We start from the raw sequence: 19383 nt of genomic DNA on the forward strand, positions 1-19383 counted from the left end.
TCTTATATTCTTATTCAATGCTTATTTGGAAATTCTAACTTGGTCATCGTCATGGCATACTGTATTTATTCTCTTCTGCTTTCTTTTGTTTTCATTCTTTTGAAGGAAGGAGATGTGTTATATTCTATACTATTCTATGTCTTCTTCTCCCTGCTGCTCAGCCTGTGTGTGTTATGTAATTAGAATGTTTGTGAATGCATGGTTTGAATGTGTGGTCAGTTTGAGTGTGATGGGCTGAGCAGCTGGATGCTGCTCCCGGTGTTAAATGGTAGCGGCAGTTTCAGTCGATAACCTTTCAAGTATTGCCCGGCGGTAATCGCCTCTCATACCACTCGATAATTTACCAATGAAAGAGGCAGGCGCCGGAGACTGGAAGGCAGGAAACAAAGTTTTATTCCGTCGGAGCAGAACACATCAGATCAGACAGCAAGGTATCGTCACGAGGTGCTCTAACTGCATCTCTGAGACCTGGTCTCTTATACACAGGTTTATTGCTTTATTACACATGGTACATTCTTTTTGAGACTTTGATGTACGGAAAGACATCCTTGGAACCCCCACTTCAAACTCGTTCCCACACATATCTACAGTAGAAGTCCCCACCCCACCCACAGTAGGAGATGGCTATCACGCAGCAGGGTATTCCACCAATTCCCGGGGATGTGTGCAACCGGCCGGGTCTCAGGGGGTAGGGGCTTTGATCCACTGTAATCCCTTTGATGTGGGGTGTTTCCCTTACAGTAGGGGCAATAAACTGCATCCGCAGGGCTAGGTGATGGCCTGGGATCAGTTCGGACAATGGGGCGCAGAGGAAGGGGTTTATCAAAGAGAGGCATGACCATGTATGGGATGTCGGTCAGGCGTGGGATGTGGTTCCATAGCAGGGTCGCGCAGAAAGAGAGGGTTTATGGCCCGTGTATGAGAGAGCGGGGGTGGCCGGTGCGCGGGGGATGCTTACAGCGTCAGGGGAACGCGCTGGCGATTGACAATGAGCGGGGGAGAGAGTGGGGTGCCTAAAATGGCTGTCGTGTGCTCGCTGTGCGTGGCGCTGGGGAGAGGCAAGATGGCGCAGATAATGTTCAGTTTGCAAGCTAAATTTCCACAGTCCTCCCTTTTAACATATCTCGCCAGCTTGCCTGGCCGATATTTTACCTTCGTTAACCTTCAGCTATAATATCGTTAATGTCTTTCGTACATTCCTTAAAGATACAGAGTTCTTAGGGCAGGCAGGAGTAATCTGACACATTTGCACATAGTTACATACAGGTGATAAAGTAGGCGAGGAGGTAGTACATACAAAGTTACATCAGCTGTGCCGCATGTCAGGCCCAGGGACAGGAGGAGGGGAGTTTGTTTGAGCACAAATAGGATACTGTAAAGCAAACAGGATGTTTCTGGCAAGACAAGGGATATTTCGTACATTACTTAAGGCCCAGACTTCGTGTGGATCGAAAATAGTCAGTATAGTCGTGTACATGGCTGGTGTTGTATGAATGTCACTATACAAAGTTACATTTTCTTAACTTCTCAGTGTACAGTCGGAAGTGATTGATGCAACATCATGAAAACTTGATAGGAAGATAGTTAATATATAAAAAAAGGGGTGGTTGGGAGAGGATTTTCAACTTGACATGGGTTCTTCTTTCCAGTGTCCTTTTTATAAAGAGCCATCACTGGTAAGCTCTCATTGTTGTTCTTCTTTCGTTGGCACTGTTGGGCACCGGCGGTGGAGCTAAGGTCCAGCTCAAATTCAATTTCTCACGTGGCAGGGTGTGACCATTCACTGTTCTCCGATCACAGTCCTGTTCCTTAACACAGTTTACCATAGGTACTTTGAGACAGGGTACCTGCTTTTTGTTCTCCTGTAGTTAAGTCAGATTCATGATCCATATAAAAGAGGGAGAGAGAGAGAGAAGGGTGTGACGTGCTTCGGGATGCCGAGGGAAGAGGGGGTGGAGTGGGATCGGATCAAGATGCGGACCAAGGGGAGCAGGATCTTCCAGCACTGGGCCCATCAATCGGGCCCGACGGGTTGAGACTTCAGGCACGCTGGTCAGTGAGCAGGGGGCCTCGATGTAGCCCTTCGCGCTTATCATCCTGATAATGGTGTCTCATCTCACGCCCTTTTTGCTTCGTAGTTTCCTCCTTGGTCGATGTCATAGATGCTCCATGGTCTGTAGCCAGGCTGTGCGTCACGTCCGACCCCTCCCTTCCGATGGCAGCCCGTTATCCTTAAATGAGTACAAGAAACAAAAAATCTTAGAGAGTTTGGCAGGGAAGATATTCACATACTTCATCCTCTCTCCCAACCACCGAGTAGTTGCGGAAGGGCTTTTATCGGTTGCTGTATGATTGGTGTTCATTAATTCTGATGTTAGTGTGCGTGTTATTAATCTATTAATTATTGCTGTGGTGCAGGTTTCTGTGGGTATCCCTGTCCATCGTCTGGCCTTCTAGGTGACGATTCCTGTGCCCTGTAATCGTTGCAGGAATCCTGACATCTGTCAACCTTCTGGTCTATTAAAAATTCAAACCGGCTTCTCCGGTAGAGACTCGTTCATCTCAACACAAGTTTTGGTAATACACATCTTCCTCCGAGGACTACTAAGTTTATGAAAAAGTAAGTGCGAGGTGCTACTGTCATGCGTTCACGAGTATCCTTTTCGGGGAGGAACATAAGCTAAGCATTATTTTTGCTGGGGACAATAGGTAACCCTTTATCAGTTTAGGCGATGTATTATTAGAAAATAGGGTCATCAGCTGTTTCGTTCAAAATACTCTGAGACGGCTAGTATAGGGCTGGGGTTATCTTTGGGAGAACAGGGTGCCTTAGACATTCTATTTCGGGGTAATTGGTCAGGGGTAATTCTGGGTGGTGGAGATGGCGTCTTCTAAAAACAAAAACCACTGACATATAGTCCCCGTGATGAGGGCCAGATTGGGAGACATCAGTCGTCTTACCTGTCCTTTCTTTCTCAGCCGATTAAGCTCAACATTTGCAAAAAGGAGAGGTAGTAACGTGGTAAAGTATGGTCGTTTTATTTCTGTCAATTTGTTCGAACACCACCGTGTTTCAGGCCAATTATACACTTACCGAAGAGGTATGTGTCGTTAATTTATTCAAGAAGAAAGAGGGCAAGAAAGAGCCTTTAGTGAGGGAGGGGGAGAGAGTGAGAGAGAGAGAGAGAGAGAGAGAGAGAGAGAGAGAGAGAGAGAGAGAGAGAGAGAGAGAGAGAGAGAGAGAGAGAGAGAGAGGAGAGAGAGAGAGAGAGAGAGAGAGAGAGAGAGAGAGAGAGAGAGAGAGAGAGAGAGAGACGTGTGCATCAAGTAGGCTATTTGGCATACATACGACACAAAACGAGAGAGAGACATGGGTAAGATAATAGGCCACTTGGTGCACACACAACATGGAGTAGCATGGGTTTGTTCCATGTAAGAAAACACAAGCGGGGAAAAGACATAAATTCGGTGATCACGTACACACAAATGCCGGATAGGGTGTGACAGTACATGCATCAAGCGCAGAAACTTAAGACGGAGACTCAGGGCTACGTTTGAGCATGGGGACTTCTCCTTTCCTGTCCGCCTTTCCTATGTATGCTGCATATTTTCAGCATTTTGTAGTTTATCTTGGGGGGGGGGTGTCGGACCCTTTATTCTCCCCCCTTTGATCGGTGGACGAGCACTTCAATCATACAGTGACGCTCTCTTCAAGTGACCCAAGCATGAAATGCATACACATTCATGCCGTATAATCGTAGCATACACGCACAATCATATCATACAGTTTTTCATGTTCCCAATGGTGGTCTGTACTTTACGCACTATCTCACAACGTTTGTCTATGTTTTCCCTGATATTGAACTCGGTGCGGTCCATGTCCACTCCACTCTTCAGTCGGAACTTCGTCGTGACCTATAGAGGGGAAAAAGAGGGGAGGGGATGTGCAGTATTCAAAAGTACCCTAGCGCGCGTAGACACGAAAAAGTTCTATTTACCACGTACCAGGCTAGCCGCAGGAGTGGGTAATACCACAGACCTATTATTCTTTTTGTCCGAGGTAAAGAGGCTCTATTTCATTCATTCCCTAAATTCGAGTTCCTTGGTCGTACATGCATTTCTCAATAGGTCGTGTACTATGGTGCAAGATACCATATCTGGCGTTCGGCATATACCTTAAGTTATAGTTGATCATCGATTTGACAACTCTTGGAAAAGGACAGGCGTGATGGGTACAAATTCCGTTAAACAAAAAGATTTTAGGCAAATTGAGTCTGTATTATCTGTATTCTTCCGCTTAGGAGTAACAATCATTTATTCAAAAGAAAAACCTTCAATCAACCTAGATGATTTGTCATGACACTGATTCCGTAATTCCTTTTAAGAAGCCCTTTATTTAAGGCAATGTCAGTATACAAATACGGGCCTACAACCGCTATAGGCCGGCCACGGCGTGAGAGGCGTCGAGCATCATGAGCAACACTACTTTGGCATAAAATCGGTTCCCTCCCCCCCCCCCATACCCCCCCCCCTCTCGACCATCATGTGTGGAAGCATCGCATATATATATATATATATATATATATATCTCTTTTTAACACAAATGTCACGTGACTGGAACGCCACAAGTGTCTGTAGGCCTCACCTACATCGGCGCCATCTTGGGGCGAGGTCGGGCCAGTGTACAGTCTAAGTCTTTCCATGAATTAGCTGTTGGACCAGAATTCCTTTCGGTAGTTCGAGAACTTTCGTTAGCGTCAACTTTGCGTCAGCATGGCGTCACTGCGACCTTGTAGCAATGCCATGGTTCGTTCTTGGGGCGGGGCAGCAGGCGGGTTCTTCCGCCGACGCTTTGAATCAGTCTTACTTACTGCACCAAGCGGAGGCGAGGTGGCTGCTGCCCGGGGCAAAGAACAATGGCGGCGGTTTGTCCTTACCGGAAGTCGGCGGGAGTCGAGTGCCAATGACTCCCGCAGACTCTGCAAAGCCGAGGGAGTGTTTTGTCAAGGGTGGGGCCCACGCCCAAGCAGACAAGCTTTCGAGTCCAGAATTGTCTCGCGGTAGGCCAGGCCTGGATCCGAAGAACCAACCGCCGAAGTCCAAAGGCAGCAGCAGTAGCAGTTCTTCGGCACAGCCACCGGGTGGGCCCAGTAGCAGCGACAGCAGAAATTCGGATGGTATCGCCACCGGGGTGGGTCCCCGATTACTCGGCTGCGGGGGCCCACTCCTCGCATCGGGTGCTAGCGGCAGTCCTGGTGAACCCGTGCTTGGGCGGCTGTCCGGCGGTCGAGTGCAGGGGCGCCAACTCAGCTGGACGGCGAGTGAAATGGTTGGGGTGCCCTCACCTGCTTGCGAGCCTCCACCTGGGGAGGCGGGGGAGGCCCGTCCGCGTCGCCTCCCCCTTGCCAGGGCACCCTAGCCGTTATTGAAGGAAGAAGAGAATGGGAGGATCCACACGACGTGGCAGGGTGCGACTCAGCAGACCGATGAAAAAGACGGTTGGGGTGCCCTCATCTGCTGGTGAGCCTCCACCTGGGGAGGCGGGGGAGGCCCGTCTGCGTCGCCTCCCCCCTGCCAGGGCACCCTAGCCGTTATTGAAGAAAGAAGAAGAGAATAGGAAGATCCGCCTAGCGTGGCAGAGTTTTGGCGCTTCGTGTAGCCTCCGGCTTATTCGCACAGTCGTCCGCCACTGATGTCAATGGATTTTTGTATGGCTTTTATAGCCCAAAGTTGACTAAAAGGACCGCCCAAAACAGGCCAATGTTGCAACTTTGAGGAAGGAGAGGCGAGGACGGTGTCACGTGGACGCAAATGCTTTGGGATGCAGGTCGCAGTAGACTGCCATGTAAATAGTTGTTTAAAAACATGTTTTAACCTGTTTACCCTGTTGGTGTGTTTGTTATATCTATAAGTTATTAAAATGTTATAACTATACTACTTCGTTGGAGTGTTTGTACATATTTGCAATCTGGCGATGAGCACAAGGATGTTACTGCGTAATCGGAAAAATAACATAGTCCAATTGTGCGCGATCTAGCCCTAGTTTGGTGACGTCGATGGTGGGTGTCAGCAGGCTTCCGTTTGTGCAGGATTTTGTCATGCTTATTGGGCGGGGTGGGCAGTAGGGCAGACATGTTTAGATAGCAAGAGTAATGGAGTCGGGCTACCTCGTGGCCGTCTCGACCGTGAGTTTGGCTCCTTCCCTTGGTTTCATATATCCCACAAAGGGCTATCTCCTAGCGTTACCTTAGTTTTGTAAGGTCAAAAAAAAAAAAGGATCCCACCAGTGCCTTTACTATTTTGTCGATTCCTGTTCGTTCATCCTTCGTTAGTCGATTCATTCTGGTGAACTCTTTCTTTCTCATCTCAGGGTCATCCAACGTCATTGCCGACGTTGTGTTCAGTACAAGAGGCTCGGCCGGCGCGGAGGCCGTGAGGACCGAGGCCCCTGTACTGCTTTCGCTCGTGTTCGGGGGTTGTGGGTGTTGCACTACCGATTGGGAGGGTGCGTATGGAGGGGGCATGTAAATGATCGGGGGACCTAACAGTAATTCATCATTCGTTCGTTGCTTAGAGGACAACTCAGGGTAGAGCAAAGAAGAGGTCCTGACAGCGTACTGTCCTGATGTTTCGGGCTCCTGTCTTAGTTTAGTTTCCCTTCTCTCCTTTATTTCTCCTTCTAACTTTCTAGCGGCAAGGTGAGCTGCCTTTCGTAATTCCTTTTCTGCTTTTACTTCTTCCCTCTTTTTCCGTTGCGTTGCTTCTTTGCGCCACATGCCGATACTGTCAAGCATAGTAGGCGTCGTCTTATTGCTACGCAGAGCTATTTCTAGCACTTCTATCTTATGGTCGTCGAAGGATCCCATCAGTGGCCACTGACTCTCGGGGTCCTTCTTGGTATATTTATGCCACAGCTTGCTATAAGCTACGGCGACTAGTCCATATTTAGTGAACATGTCCTTATTAGGGGTGCCCTCCAGTGGAGCCGGATGGTTCACCTCTAATAAGCGGTCCGGGCAGAACCAACTACCAATCAGTGGGGAGAAGATAGGCTTGACGGGTTTCAACGGGGACAAAAGTCAGCACTACCTATCTTTTCACTGCTTGCAAAGACTAGACAGAATATCTCTATTCCTCGTTATTTGTAAGCAGAGAATACCTCCAAAGAACCAATATCGAACAACTAGTGTTCGGACAATCAATCAATCAATCAATGGGGAGATAAAGATAGGCACGACGGGTTTCAACGGGGACAAAAGTCTGCGTTACCTACCCTTCACTATTTGCAAAGACTAGACAGAATATTTCTATTCTACGTTATTTGGAAACAGAGAATATCTCAAAGAGCACTATTCTTCAAAAAAATCAATGTTCGGACAATCAATCAGTGGGGAGATAAAGATAGGCACGACGGGTTACAACGGGGACAAAAGTCTGCGTTACCTACCCTTCACTATCTGCAAAGGGAGAGAGAGAGAGTATTTCTACTCCTCCCCGTTTGTAGACAGCGAATATCTCAAAGAGAACAATCAATGAGCAATACTAGTATTTCAAAACTTCAAACAATCAATCAATTATTTCGCAATTTGTCGTGTATCACGACCTTACCCGGACCGCGTGGACAGTTTCTCGTCTTCCGCCTCCAGCGCCCGATCGTCCTCTACTCTCCGTATTTGCCGCGGCACTCCTGATGGTTCCCAGTCAGGACCGTAGATCGCTCGAGAGAGGTCTGCTCGGAACCAGTGAAGTTCGGATGATCGGCTGCCAGACGAGGGTCTATTGGGCAGGAGCTCTCCCGATCTTTGCAGTCGTTCACTCTGTCGTCGGGACCTCTCCCACTGGATCCACGTGTCGCTGATGGGCCCCACGCTTGGGACGCCAATTGTTAAATGGTAGCGGCAGTTTCAGTCAATAACCTTTCAAGTATTGCCCGGCGGTAATCGCCTCTCATACCACTCGATCATTTACCAATGAAAGAGGCAGGCGCCGGAGACTGGAAGGCAGGAAACAAAGTTTTATTCCGTCGGAGCAGAACACATCAGATCAGACAGCAAGGTATCGTCACGAGGTGCTCTAATTGCATCTCTGAGACCTGGTCTCTTATACACAGGTTTATTGCTTTATTACACATGGTACATTCTTTTTGAGACTTTGATGTACGGAAAGACATCCTTGGAACCCCCACTTCAAACTCGTTCCCACACATATCTACAGTAGAAGTCCCCACCCCACCCACAGTAGGAGATGGCTATCACGCAGCAGGGTATTCCGCCAATTCCCGGGGATGTGTGCAACCGGCCGGGTCTCAGGGGGTAGGGGCTTTGATCCACTGTAATCCCTTTGATGTGGGGTGTTTCCCTTACAGTAGGGGCAATAAACTGCATCCGCAGGGCTAGGTGATGGCCTGGGATCAGTTCGGACAATGGGGCGCAGAGGAAGGGGTTTATCAAAGAGAGGCATGACCATGTATGGGATGTCGGTCAGGCGTGGGATGTGGTTCCATAGCAGGGTCGCGCAGAAAGAGAGGGTTTATGGCCCGTGTATGAGAGAGCGGGGGTGGCCGGTGCGCGGGGGATGCTTACAGCATCAGGGGAACGCGCTGCGATTGACAATGAGCGGGGGAGAGAGTGGGGTGCCTAAAATGGCTGTCGTGTGCTCGCTGTGCGTGGCGCTGGGGAGAGGCAAGATGGCGCAGATAATGTTCAGTTTGCAAGCTAAATTTCCACACCGGTGGGGCCTTCTTTACCATCTAACTTATGACTAATAAACCTACTTAATTATACCTAAGGCTACTGGATTACTTACCTGCCAGAGTACTTTCTTCAATGTAACATAAATGGTTAGAGAAAATAACTTACATTTACAGTCCAGCAGTTTTACAGATGTGACTGAGTACACCACTCAGAATTTTTGATAATTTACCTCCATACACTACAAAAGAAAAGTAATTAAGACGTTAAACTTGGATCACTGCGGACAGTTATAAAATATTAGACAAGATGAAAATATCCAGCATCTCAGAGGTGAGAGAAGCAGCACAGGAACCAAACCAAGGGATGATTGAGCACAGGACATTCAGGAGGGGTGGAGAGGAGGAGGCTGAAAATGAATTAGACAGAGCGAGGCAGCATCGGTGGGTGGGGGAGAGGGGGTAGCATAAAGAGATAGATAGCCAGTGGAGGAGAACGGGGGCAGGTGACAGCGCGGAAGTGGACTCTCATTGCACCCCACCCTCCCCTCATTGAGAGATGTTGAGCGAAGGCTGTGGTCACGAGAGGCTCGTACCTGGAAACAATGGCACTGGCATGGTCTGTACACATTGAACTCAATTGACAATGAGGCTCATGGAGAGGTTGTACTGACAAGCACAGCTGCTAGTCCCAGTGCCCTTGCCTTTCTTTGTACCTGAGGGAAGTTGCACTGCTAGTCCCAGGGCCATTTGACACCCGACAGGAGCTGCGGTGGAACAGACAGCAAGGGAGAAGAGAAGGCAGAGAACAAGATTACAATGGGTGGGGGACGAGAGGTGCTACCGGTTTTTGGTGTCTAATGAAAACAAGGGGATGGAGCAGGCAGATATCCGTATGCAAATACTGAGCTTGCAACCCACATTTGACAGTATTATGTCAGCAACAAGTGGGGGAGGAGGAGGCAGCCGCAGCCCGAGGAGAGGGAGTGAGTGTCAGTATCAGGGGAGCACGAGAGAGGGGGAAGGAGAGTGAGCATGTGAAAGATGAAATGGTGAGCCAGGGAAACGTTTGTTCAAATTTAGGTGTGGCAAGTAGGAACCATTAACCAAATAGAAGCAATATTTGTTTAAAGGACACTGACAAAAGCCAATCAGAAGCTAGGAGGCAGGCTGGATGCCCCCCTTTTTTAATACAGCATGTCGAGAAACAGCACATGCGCTGCCTAGGCTCAACCTAAAAAGATGTATTTGTTTTTTTTTTTTAACACCAAGTGCCCAGAAGAGAGAGAGGAGGAGGGACGAGTAAGGTGGTCAAAACAGACAACAGGGTGGGAACTAGAGAAAAGGCAACAAGGACAATGGGTGGCACTCAGATATAGGAGCAGAGCTTGCTTAACAGAGATGCGGATGCACCTTTTGGTGTGGAGGCTCCTAATATGGTAATTGTGTACATTGGCAAGGCCTAAAATCAAATGGCACTGTTATAAACTGCAGTATGGGTGGATACTGGGCCGTGCAGGAAAGCGGCTCTGCCAGCTTAAATAAGGCTCCGCTGGATCAGATCTCCCACAATTTTTTGAAACCTGAAATGAAATGAAACGAAAATAAATGTTATAAAGCACTCAAATGCCCAAAGGTGTCTTTGAGCTGGAAACCTGCCCTGGGTCCTATTTGAAAGAACAACTATGGGAGAAAGTAGCATAGCTACTTATGACCAATCTAACAGTGGTCAGGACAGGTTGGCTGTGTAACTCACTACAACCCTTGCAAGCGTGCACAAGACCTCTACCTCACAACCGATGTGTTGTGTAGTTCTTATAAATCCTATATAGAATCTGCGCATTTAGACAACATAAACTGTGGGATTGGTGTCAAGACTGATTCCAGACACCCCCACCACATATGTTCGCCTGTTTACCAGCTTGCTCACAGTGCCACTATGAACTCCTTTTACCAAGGCAACTATCGAACATGAAAACACAGTTCCCTCAAGGATCGTGGAAACAGTACAGTACTTTTCGCTCAGTCACTCGTGCTCACTTTGTCTCAGAGAGATACACAGAATAAACTGTGGGGACGTTTTCAATAAGCATTTATTGAACCTTCGTCATTCTAGTGCAAAATACAGGTGCTTCAACAACGATATGACAAAAGCAGATGTATACTGGTATAAGCACCAACAGAGTAAATAGATGGTAGAATTCTACCATAATGCTTAAACAATGGATATATGCTGGTATATAAATACATGACAGTAATATTGTGTAACCCTACGATGCTAACACTAACTGAATGTTCCTAAATGTACCTAGCATGTATTTAGGTGTATAGCCAAGAATCCACTTAGGATAGAGCCAACACCATTACCTAATGTGGGAGAGCGAAGGACCCCGTCTTGGTATCAAGATGGACACCCTGCAAGGGATGTCAGACCACTGCATGCTGGATTGTCTGCATGCAGGAACCTCAGCATGTCAGCATGGAAGTCTTTCTCCCATGCCCGCCCCAGCAAAAGGTACCATCAGGGGTTCTACCTTGCTGTGTCATGTCAGCTGAGGATGACGATTTTGATGAACCTTATAAACAGTTGTTATGCAGTAGATGGTATTCCTGCTGTGATTCTGAGAATCCTCATGCATATTAAATGAGGTTAGTTTTCGGGGAAAACCACACCACATTTATGCAGAACCTAACTAGGTAAAAGGTCAGCACCAACACCAATGGCAGGGTAAATGTAGGTAAAAGGTTAGGAGACTACCCAAGCCTATATTTGGGCACATTGCGATTCATAACACCAACTCCTCATCCGACTGGATGATCTACTACAAAAATTAAAATGGAATGTCCGTATAATCAATAATAAAAACATTGTTAAATGTTCACAATAAAAACTTCTAAAAGTATAAAAAATGTTTAAAAACTTTATAAGTCCCTTATATATGGAAATAACTCTAGAAGTCCTCTAAAATATGTTCATATATAGTTTGAGCAACTGAGTACGCCTGAAAGCAATGGTGCTCTGTAAGAGCAAGAAAATAAAAATGTGTTTAAAATTCCAATTCCGGTTGTTTTGTAAAAGAGGCTGTATTGTTCCCAGCATACAGAGAGCCAAATGCTTATATATCCTTTGTGAGACACGCAACATAACTTCCGCTTGCCTTCACAGATGACGGTCACTGTAACACCTCACAGATCAGGTAAATCGTGCAAAGGTGATCTTCTTCAGTTCCCACAACCGAAGCTGAGGAAGCATTTGAAACATGTTGGACCTCTGTGTGACAGCGGTCCAACATGCATTCTTGTCTGCAGAACAAGCAGCAGAGAACAGGCAAAACACAGTCAATCCTGACTGGTTGGAATGATAGGAACCAAGACTCGCTTAGCCCTCGAAGACGAGGTGTGCCTAAATGGAGTACCATGCAGTCACGGTAACGTTGCTCCAAGAGTGTTCTTTCCATCTCCGTGTTGACTGGGATGTCCATTGCGTAGCAGAAAAATTAAAATCAGGATACCCACTACCAGTTGCAGGATTAGCAGAAGTCCTCCAAAAGAGTTTCCCAAAACAGAGTGTATAAAAGCCGGAATCACTCCGAAGACTGTCTGAAAGGTGCTTAACAGTCCCGAAAATATGGTCTCAAATAGGTGTACTTTACCCTTCGTATCAGACAAGTTAAATATACATTGTACCATTTCTCTGAAATGGGAGGGGCAATTTGTTCGTTCCAGTGCCTGTATCCCAGCTGAGGACCTTGCAACCTGAAGATCAAAAGTCTCTCGGGCTGAGGTTAAGGGTACATCCTTCTGTAAAAGCATGGCTTTCAGTCAGGTCAGAGCTTCAAACCGTATAAAGGAAACATTCAATGAAGGCCATAACTGCACCTTCCTTATTGTGTGGGTCGTTGGAAACATTACTTGCATGCAAAAAGTAACCCTGGAACCTACTGTTACTAGATATGCCTTGAAGCATCCCACAACAACCTTGATCATTCAGTTTAAAGTGACTCCTATTCAAGAGCAGCCTGAACACTGGAGTAATCATGGCAGCCAGGGAACCCTTCAAATGACAGGGTAGGTTTGCGACTGAACCATTACAGGCCCCTGAAGCATAATATCCTGGCAAATTAGAGACCCACTTAATGAAGTCTTGCAGTATGTACCACTGAGAAACACCTCAGTGTCCCCATTCCTGCATCTAAATCTATACGGTAACTCCCAAGATGCATGGATGAAGTCCTTACTCATTGGTACATATCTGCCTACCTGGTGGTATTTTAGGCAATATTGAAATTGGAATGTTGTTACTGGCAATGTTATATGGCTATGAATTAACCATTCTGTGGACGGTGACTCTGCCACGGTGAAAAGTAATTGGTCCAATTTTTCAATGTGCAGCATTGTATATTTTGCATCTCTTTGTGCCACTGTTCTATGCCTTTCTATTAGATTATAAGCAGAAAACAGGGACATACTGTTAATGTATCGCCAGGGCACATGACCAGAGTGCAATGATTATAGAGACCAGCTTAACAATATAATTGATCGTAACTGCGATAGTCCATGTTGTAGTATGGACAGATTCTGTTCCATTATATTGATAACAGAAGGCACACTGTTGCCCAGTGAATAAATCTTAGATGTTAGTATGGTCATTCCATTGTCAACCACTGCCAAAGCCGTTTCTAAGTTAACTCTGTCAATTTCACTCAATCTCTCTGCAGCTTCCTGTTGAGAGATTTTCCAAACTTGGTTGGAAATAGCAAATAAGAATCATTTAGGACGTGGCTTCCGGGGATTTAGGAAACAATCCCTAAGATCCATGTCATCTGAGAGTAAGAACAAGTGTTGTTTAACCTGGAACAGTGTTGAGATTCTCAGCCAATCTAGGCATAACTTCCCAACACTGTAGGATGTCACCACCACCGAATGTTCTTGTTGTACATATCGTAGGTCTGGTCTATGGATACTTAACCCCTTGGTGGTACCCTTGAATCTTGACTGACACCTATCTGTGCCGATAGGCCATACTAAGCATCCCTTCCAATTGGGGTCTTATGAATTGTATGTAACGTCATGCATGATCTAATTTACCCTCACTGTGTTCTATAAAATGTTGCCATCCCTCAAAGTGTGAAGGTGAGGCAATACGAGGTGTGTTCAAGTCTCTAATCTTGGCTAATCTAAGACAGGAAGTCTGTTGTACAGTGTCTTTCAGGAAGATAATCTGTTGTGGAATGAGGCATGCTCTAAATAGTACCTCAGTTCCCTGAACCTGCCATTCCTTAGTCCCCCAGACTGATTTTATGTCTATAGTGTCTTTCTTTAATTTGAAACCCTGTTCAGACCGTAGGGAAATAAAAGATGCAGAGTATATCTGCTTTGTGTGTGTAAACATATTTTTTCTCACGTATGTAAGTGCAAGTTCACAATAATATGAGCATGGATCTGATGTGTTAAACCCAGAAAAGAAAGCAAACTTTTGTGGAAACATTTGTAAACTACCTTTCGGTGGTGTTGGGCATTGATCCCATTGGTGGTATGTGAAAACATTACGTGGGGTACTTGCTTTATGCAGAAAATAATGACCATAATGTTGGTAACAATACATGGTGTCAAAATCAGATGTATCATCATACATTTATTTTTTCTTGAATGCAGCTGATTAAATCAGACAGTATACTATTTACAGTTTCAAAATCCCAATAATCAGAGAATGCACTGGAGGTGATGATATAATTTAAAGACATTTTGAATACATGTGGTATTTTCAAAAGTTCAGTGGGACCAAATACATCATATTTCCCAAACTATTCTTTCAGGTACTGGAACTGCTGTAATGTTCACAAAGCACAGGTCTCTCTGGTCAGGGTGACATGATGTATGTGGTATCAATACCAAGTTTACATGTGATATTGCTGAGCATTCTAGAAGATAATGTCCAGTCAGTAGCAAGGAAAAGATAGTCACTAAACCTATCCAGAGGACTAGGAACAGTAGACCAATTGCTATCCAAAGTTGTAGCCAGGGTGAAACAAAGTAAGTCTTTTACAACCAAAGGTAGAACTCCTGAAGTTGTTGTTTGCGGGAAACTCGCGCTGGCATTGTCTCAGGTTCACTTGGATCCAGAGAGAAGGCATCAAAATTGATGAAATAGCCAGATGCAGTTCGATCTATATTCGGTAGCTCAGCAGGTTTTGTTGAATTGGCAGATGGCTCGTTTTGAGGCATAATCACATAGATGTCAGTATTAGGCTGAATTGAGATCTGTGTTTCATTTGTGCTTTGATGTTTCAATAGGCATGGCTTCAATTCCATTGTTGGCAACTCCGTTACTTCGTAGAGTAGATACTTCAAATGTTATTAGTCTTTCTATCTGAACCTCCTGTAGGGTAGTGAGAGGAGATTTATGGTTACCCAGGAGCCCACGCCGTCTGCTATTGAGTACCAGATTCCCGACTTTTGGGACCCAGGCAGGTCTTGCAGTAACTGATTTGACTTCCCCAGTGGCAGTGTGTTTTACTTGGATGTTCTTTTGTAGTGCCCGGAATTCACTGAGTTCCTGTCAAACAGCCAAACGTTAATGTATGTAAAATTCCTTTTCATCCACCACTGTGCTGCCACAATCGAGGTCGGGTACCGGCATTCTCATCCCAAACAGAACTTCATAAGGGGTACGGCTTCCCAGGGAGCTTCTTGGCATGTTATGAAGTGCCCTCTGGGCCCAATATAGGTGATTGACTCACCCGAGCCTAATACCCTTGCTGTTAAGGATTGCTTTAAGTCCTGATTTTTCCTCTCCACAATCAAATTTTTCTCTGGATGATATGGAGATGAGCACCGTAGTGCAACACCCAAACTTACCATGGCTTCCTTGTAAGCCCGAGAGCTAAACGCGGGGCCGCAGTCAGAATGTAATTTGCCAATTGTGTATGTCCCTATAAAGACTCGCAAATCTTTTAAAACAGTTTGGGCGTCAGCCGAGCACCTAGGCCAAACCCACAGGAATCTAGAGCATGAATCCACTGTCACCAGAATATACTTGTAAGCCCCATCAGATTGTAAGGGGCTGCAGTGGTCTAAATTGACACAAGCAAGAGGTCTGTCTGATATCAGTAATGATGTTTACATTGGACGTGTTACAGTGGAAAACTTCATCTGCTGACAGATGTCACACTTAAGGACAAATGCTTTTGTCTGTTTTTTTTAAACCTGGCCACCAATAGCGTTGTGCAATAGTGAAACTGTCAGTAATCCCTATGTATGTTGAACCCAGACCCTCATGTGCAGCTAGAATTAAACCTAATCTGTGATCCATATTTGGTATTACTCCCACTCCTGGAATGTGAGCATACGTAATTGTTTGTGCATCTAACTTGTAGGAGTACTTGAATGGAAATCCCTTTGGCAAGGCTGTGCTGTTTTTGCGTGCAGCGGTGACAGGAACCATCATCTGTCCTTGTATCCTCATTTTTTAATGAGTGATTGCAGCTACAGCAGCAGTTCACACTGATGCCTTGGCTGCTTCATCAGCCAATGAATTACCTTCAACATGCACGCCAACATGTTGATGACTCAGTGTATGAATCACATTAGCCCGCAGCAAGCCTTTTTTCAGCTCTGCCACTTGTTCCCAGAGCAACTTCTGTTTTATTGTGCAACCTTTTGAGTCTTTAAAACCATTCTGACCCCAGTAGTGAAGATATTCATTGTATACCTGGACACAATATAATGATTCACACACAACAAGTGTGGGGAATTCTCAATCCATGTTTTTTAGTGCCAGTACTAGTGCCTTGAGTTCTTTCAGCCGAGCCGTGCAATCTCCTAGAGACTGCGTCTGCGCATTGCTAGGATGGAACTTGCCCTCTCGCATATGACCATTTACAATTGCTGCGCTGTATTGCTGTTTACTACGTATGGCAGGCTGGCTGAGCAGATCCATCAGTGTATATAATGTATTCATTCTGATCTAGAGGCATTATTTAATTGAGGTGAGGATATTCTTGTTCGTACTGCAGAAATGCTTGTGTTTTTAATGTAGAACCAAATTTGTAGTCTACATCTGTAGCAATGAAAATTAGCCCATTGTATCCATCGTGGATGCAGTGTTTTTGTGTTTGAAACTCTAGCTTTTTTAACAGCCTCTAGAGTTGGTTCTGGGTTGTGACAGTAATTAGTTTTCACTGAACCAGTGCTCTTTCTCGCACTACAGCAGTCTGTACTGCTGTTAAAATCTTTTCAGTTGATGCAAAACGCATCTCAGCATTTGTGTACAAATTAGATTTTTATGCAATTGGTACAGTTTCACCTTTATTGAAGGTGAGGTGAGTGTACCTAGATTGACTCGCTAATACATGTATCACCAAATTCGTAGTGTTTACATATATGCGTAAGTGTTTGGAAGCTATCATGTCAGCTTGTAAGGAATGTAGTATTTCTGTATGTTCCTGTGTCCAGTGTTGAACTGAGAAATCAGGTCTGATTAAGTCATAGAAAGGTTTTACTCTTTCTGCATAATCCAAAATGTATGTTCTGTCAACATTTAGGAATCCTAAAATGGATAGTAAGATTTTCTTTGGAGCTTGGAGCAGCACACACTTTTTCAAAAAGTCAGTTGCCAGGCTTTTCCCTTCACTTGAAAGCTCCTATCCAAAAAATAGGACATTGAGGTGGCAATTTTAGATTTTTACATTTGTAGTCCTCAGAGTGGAACCCTAAAATTATGTTCACCCTGGTTAAGTGATCCAATAATTCATCATCCGTAAGATAAATATCATCTACATAGGACAATGCCTCTTCATCAAAATTTTGAAGCAACTCTATTACTCTTGCTGAGAGCATCCCAGGGCTATTCTTTAGGCCTGGGCTAAATTTCCGTTCCGCTCGCGGAAATTGCGATAATTTGACATTTTCGCGTTCCGCGGAGAGCGCGAAAATGTCAAAATGTCCGCTTCCGCAGCTTAGCGATAATTTGGTTCTTGCTCGCGCTATAAAATAATACATTCTCGCGCGCGCGATCGCCTTACCTAAATCCCCGCGTTCGCCGACAAGTTTTCCCGATCCGGTCGCGCTCTCCACGAGATGTTGGATTGTTGGCAGCCATTTGCGCTGTCTCGCGACAGTTCGCGCCCGCAGTAACGTCATGCGTCGCGCGATCACGTCTTTCTTCTCGCGATCATGCACCGCGAGAAGAGTGAAAACAAGATGGTCGATCCCGCAAGCAACCGCATGGGTAAGTTGGCGAGCCGTGAACACGCAGAAAATACCGCGAACGGGCGGGAAAAAAACTTCTACATCTTCGCGATATTTACGCGTGTTTGCGGAGATTTTAAACATTTTCGCGATAATTTGCGAAAGTCGCTTTCGCAAATTCCGCCCACCCCTACCATTCTTATACCCTTGGGGAAGTCGATAGAATTTTTGCTGAGAGCTTAGGGCTCAGAATGCTGTCAAATATCTGCTCTCAGGTGCTATATTTGGCAAAAGAATCAATTTGAGATATCTAGTGTTGTTTTGTATTTTTTCTGCACAATGTTATTCATAAATGCGGCACTGTTTGCATTTTGTAGTGTAAATGTTTTTGTGGATGTGTTTAAATGCCTATAGTCTAAAACTAGACAATATGAATTATCAGATTTAATTACTGGAAACACAGGATTAATCATGGAAGAAGTGCAATGTTCTATTACACCAAGTTGATCTATGATCTCCCAGACTTTTTTTTCCGAGTCATGTTTTATTGGATATTGTCTCTGTGGAGTTGGAGTAGTTTTCATTGGGATTCCTACCCTGCATGATAGCGGTATAACGCAGGAGCTAATGCTATCACCCACTCCTGCACGTATGAATGTTTCAGTGCAAAGATTCTGGAATGAGGTCAGCGTAGGCTGGTAAAATTACCGTTTCTCCTTTTAGGTAATCCATAACAAACTCAAGTGGCTAATCTTTTTCTGCTAAAAGAATGTCATATCCAAAAGTCAGGCTCTCCTGAAAGAGACCTTTTACTTTCCAGGGTATGTCCACCTCCATGTGGAGTGGTATTTCGTATAACTCATGTGGGACACTTACCCTGGTATTGTCACAGTGATATGGTCATTCAACACCGCTATCACCAGAAATTCCATCAGGTTCTGGTGAGCAATTGCTACTTCTGCTGCACAGTCTAGCATCGTCAGAGCCCATTCCCCGTTCAGAAACTGAGTCCGCAGTATCCTGGGCATTTCTTATTTTAAGTTCTCCTGCCTTTTTCTTCTTAAATAGCTTTCAATTTTGGTTTATCTTCTTTTTTGATATTAAAGTCTGAACTGTGATGCTTGTCTCTTGACTTGTTCACTCTTCTGATCTGTGTTCTGACCGTTCTTCCCTCTCTGATTTTTTCGATGAACCCTGAACAGAACAAGAGGAGCGTGTATCAGTATCCTGATACCTGTCAGGTTTTTAAATGTTATCACCATTCCTAAAGTTACACCTCCTTTCGGAGGTCTGCTGTTGAGGAGACCCACCCCGAGATTGTGATCTATTCTCTCTATTTCTTGTTTTTCATAATCCAATTTCAGGATCAGGTGCTTGCTTGGTATTATACTTTTCAGGACTTCCCATTACTAGTGGTTTTGTAATTCTAGATCTCAAATAATCTCTACCTAATTTGGCATATGCATCTTTGATAATTTTTGGTAATTCTTGCTCCTGTTGTGCAG

Source organism: Triturus cristatus, chromosome 7 (assembly GCF_964204655.1).
Source record: "Triturus cristatus chromosome 7, aTriCri1.1, whole genome shotgun sequence".
In the NCBI taxonomy this organism is placed as follows: domain Eukaryota; kingdom Metazoa; phylum Chordata; class Amphibia; order Caudata; family Salamandridae; genus Triturus; species Triturus cristatus.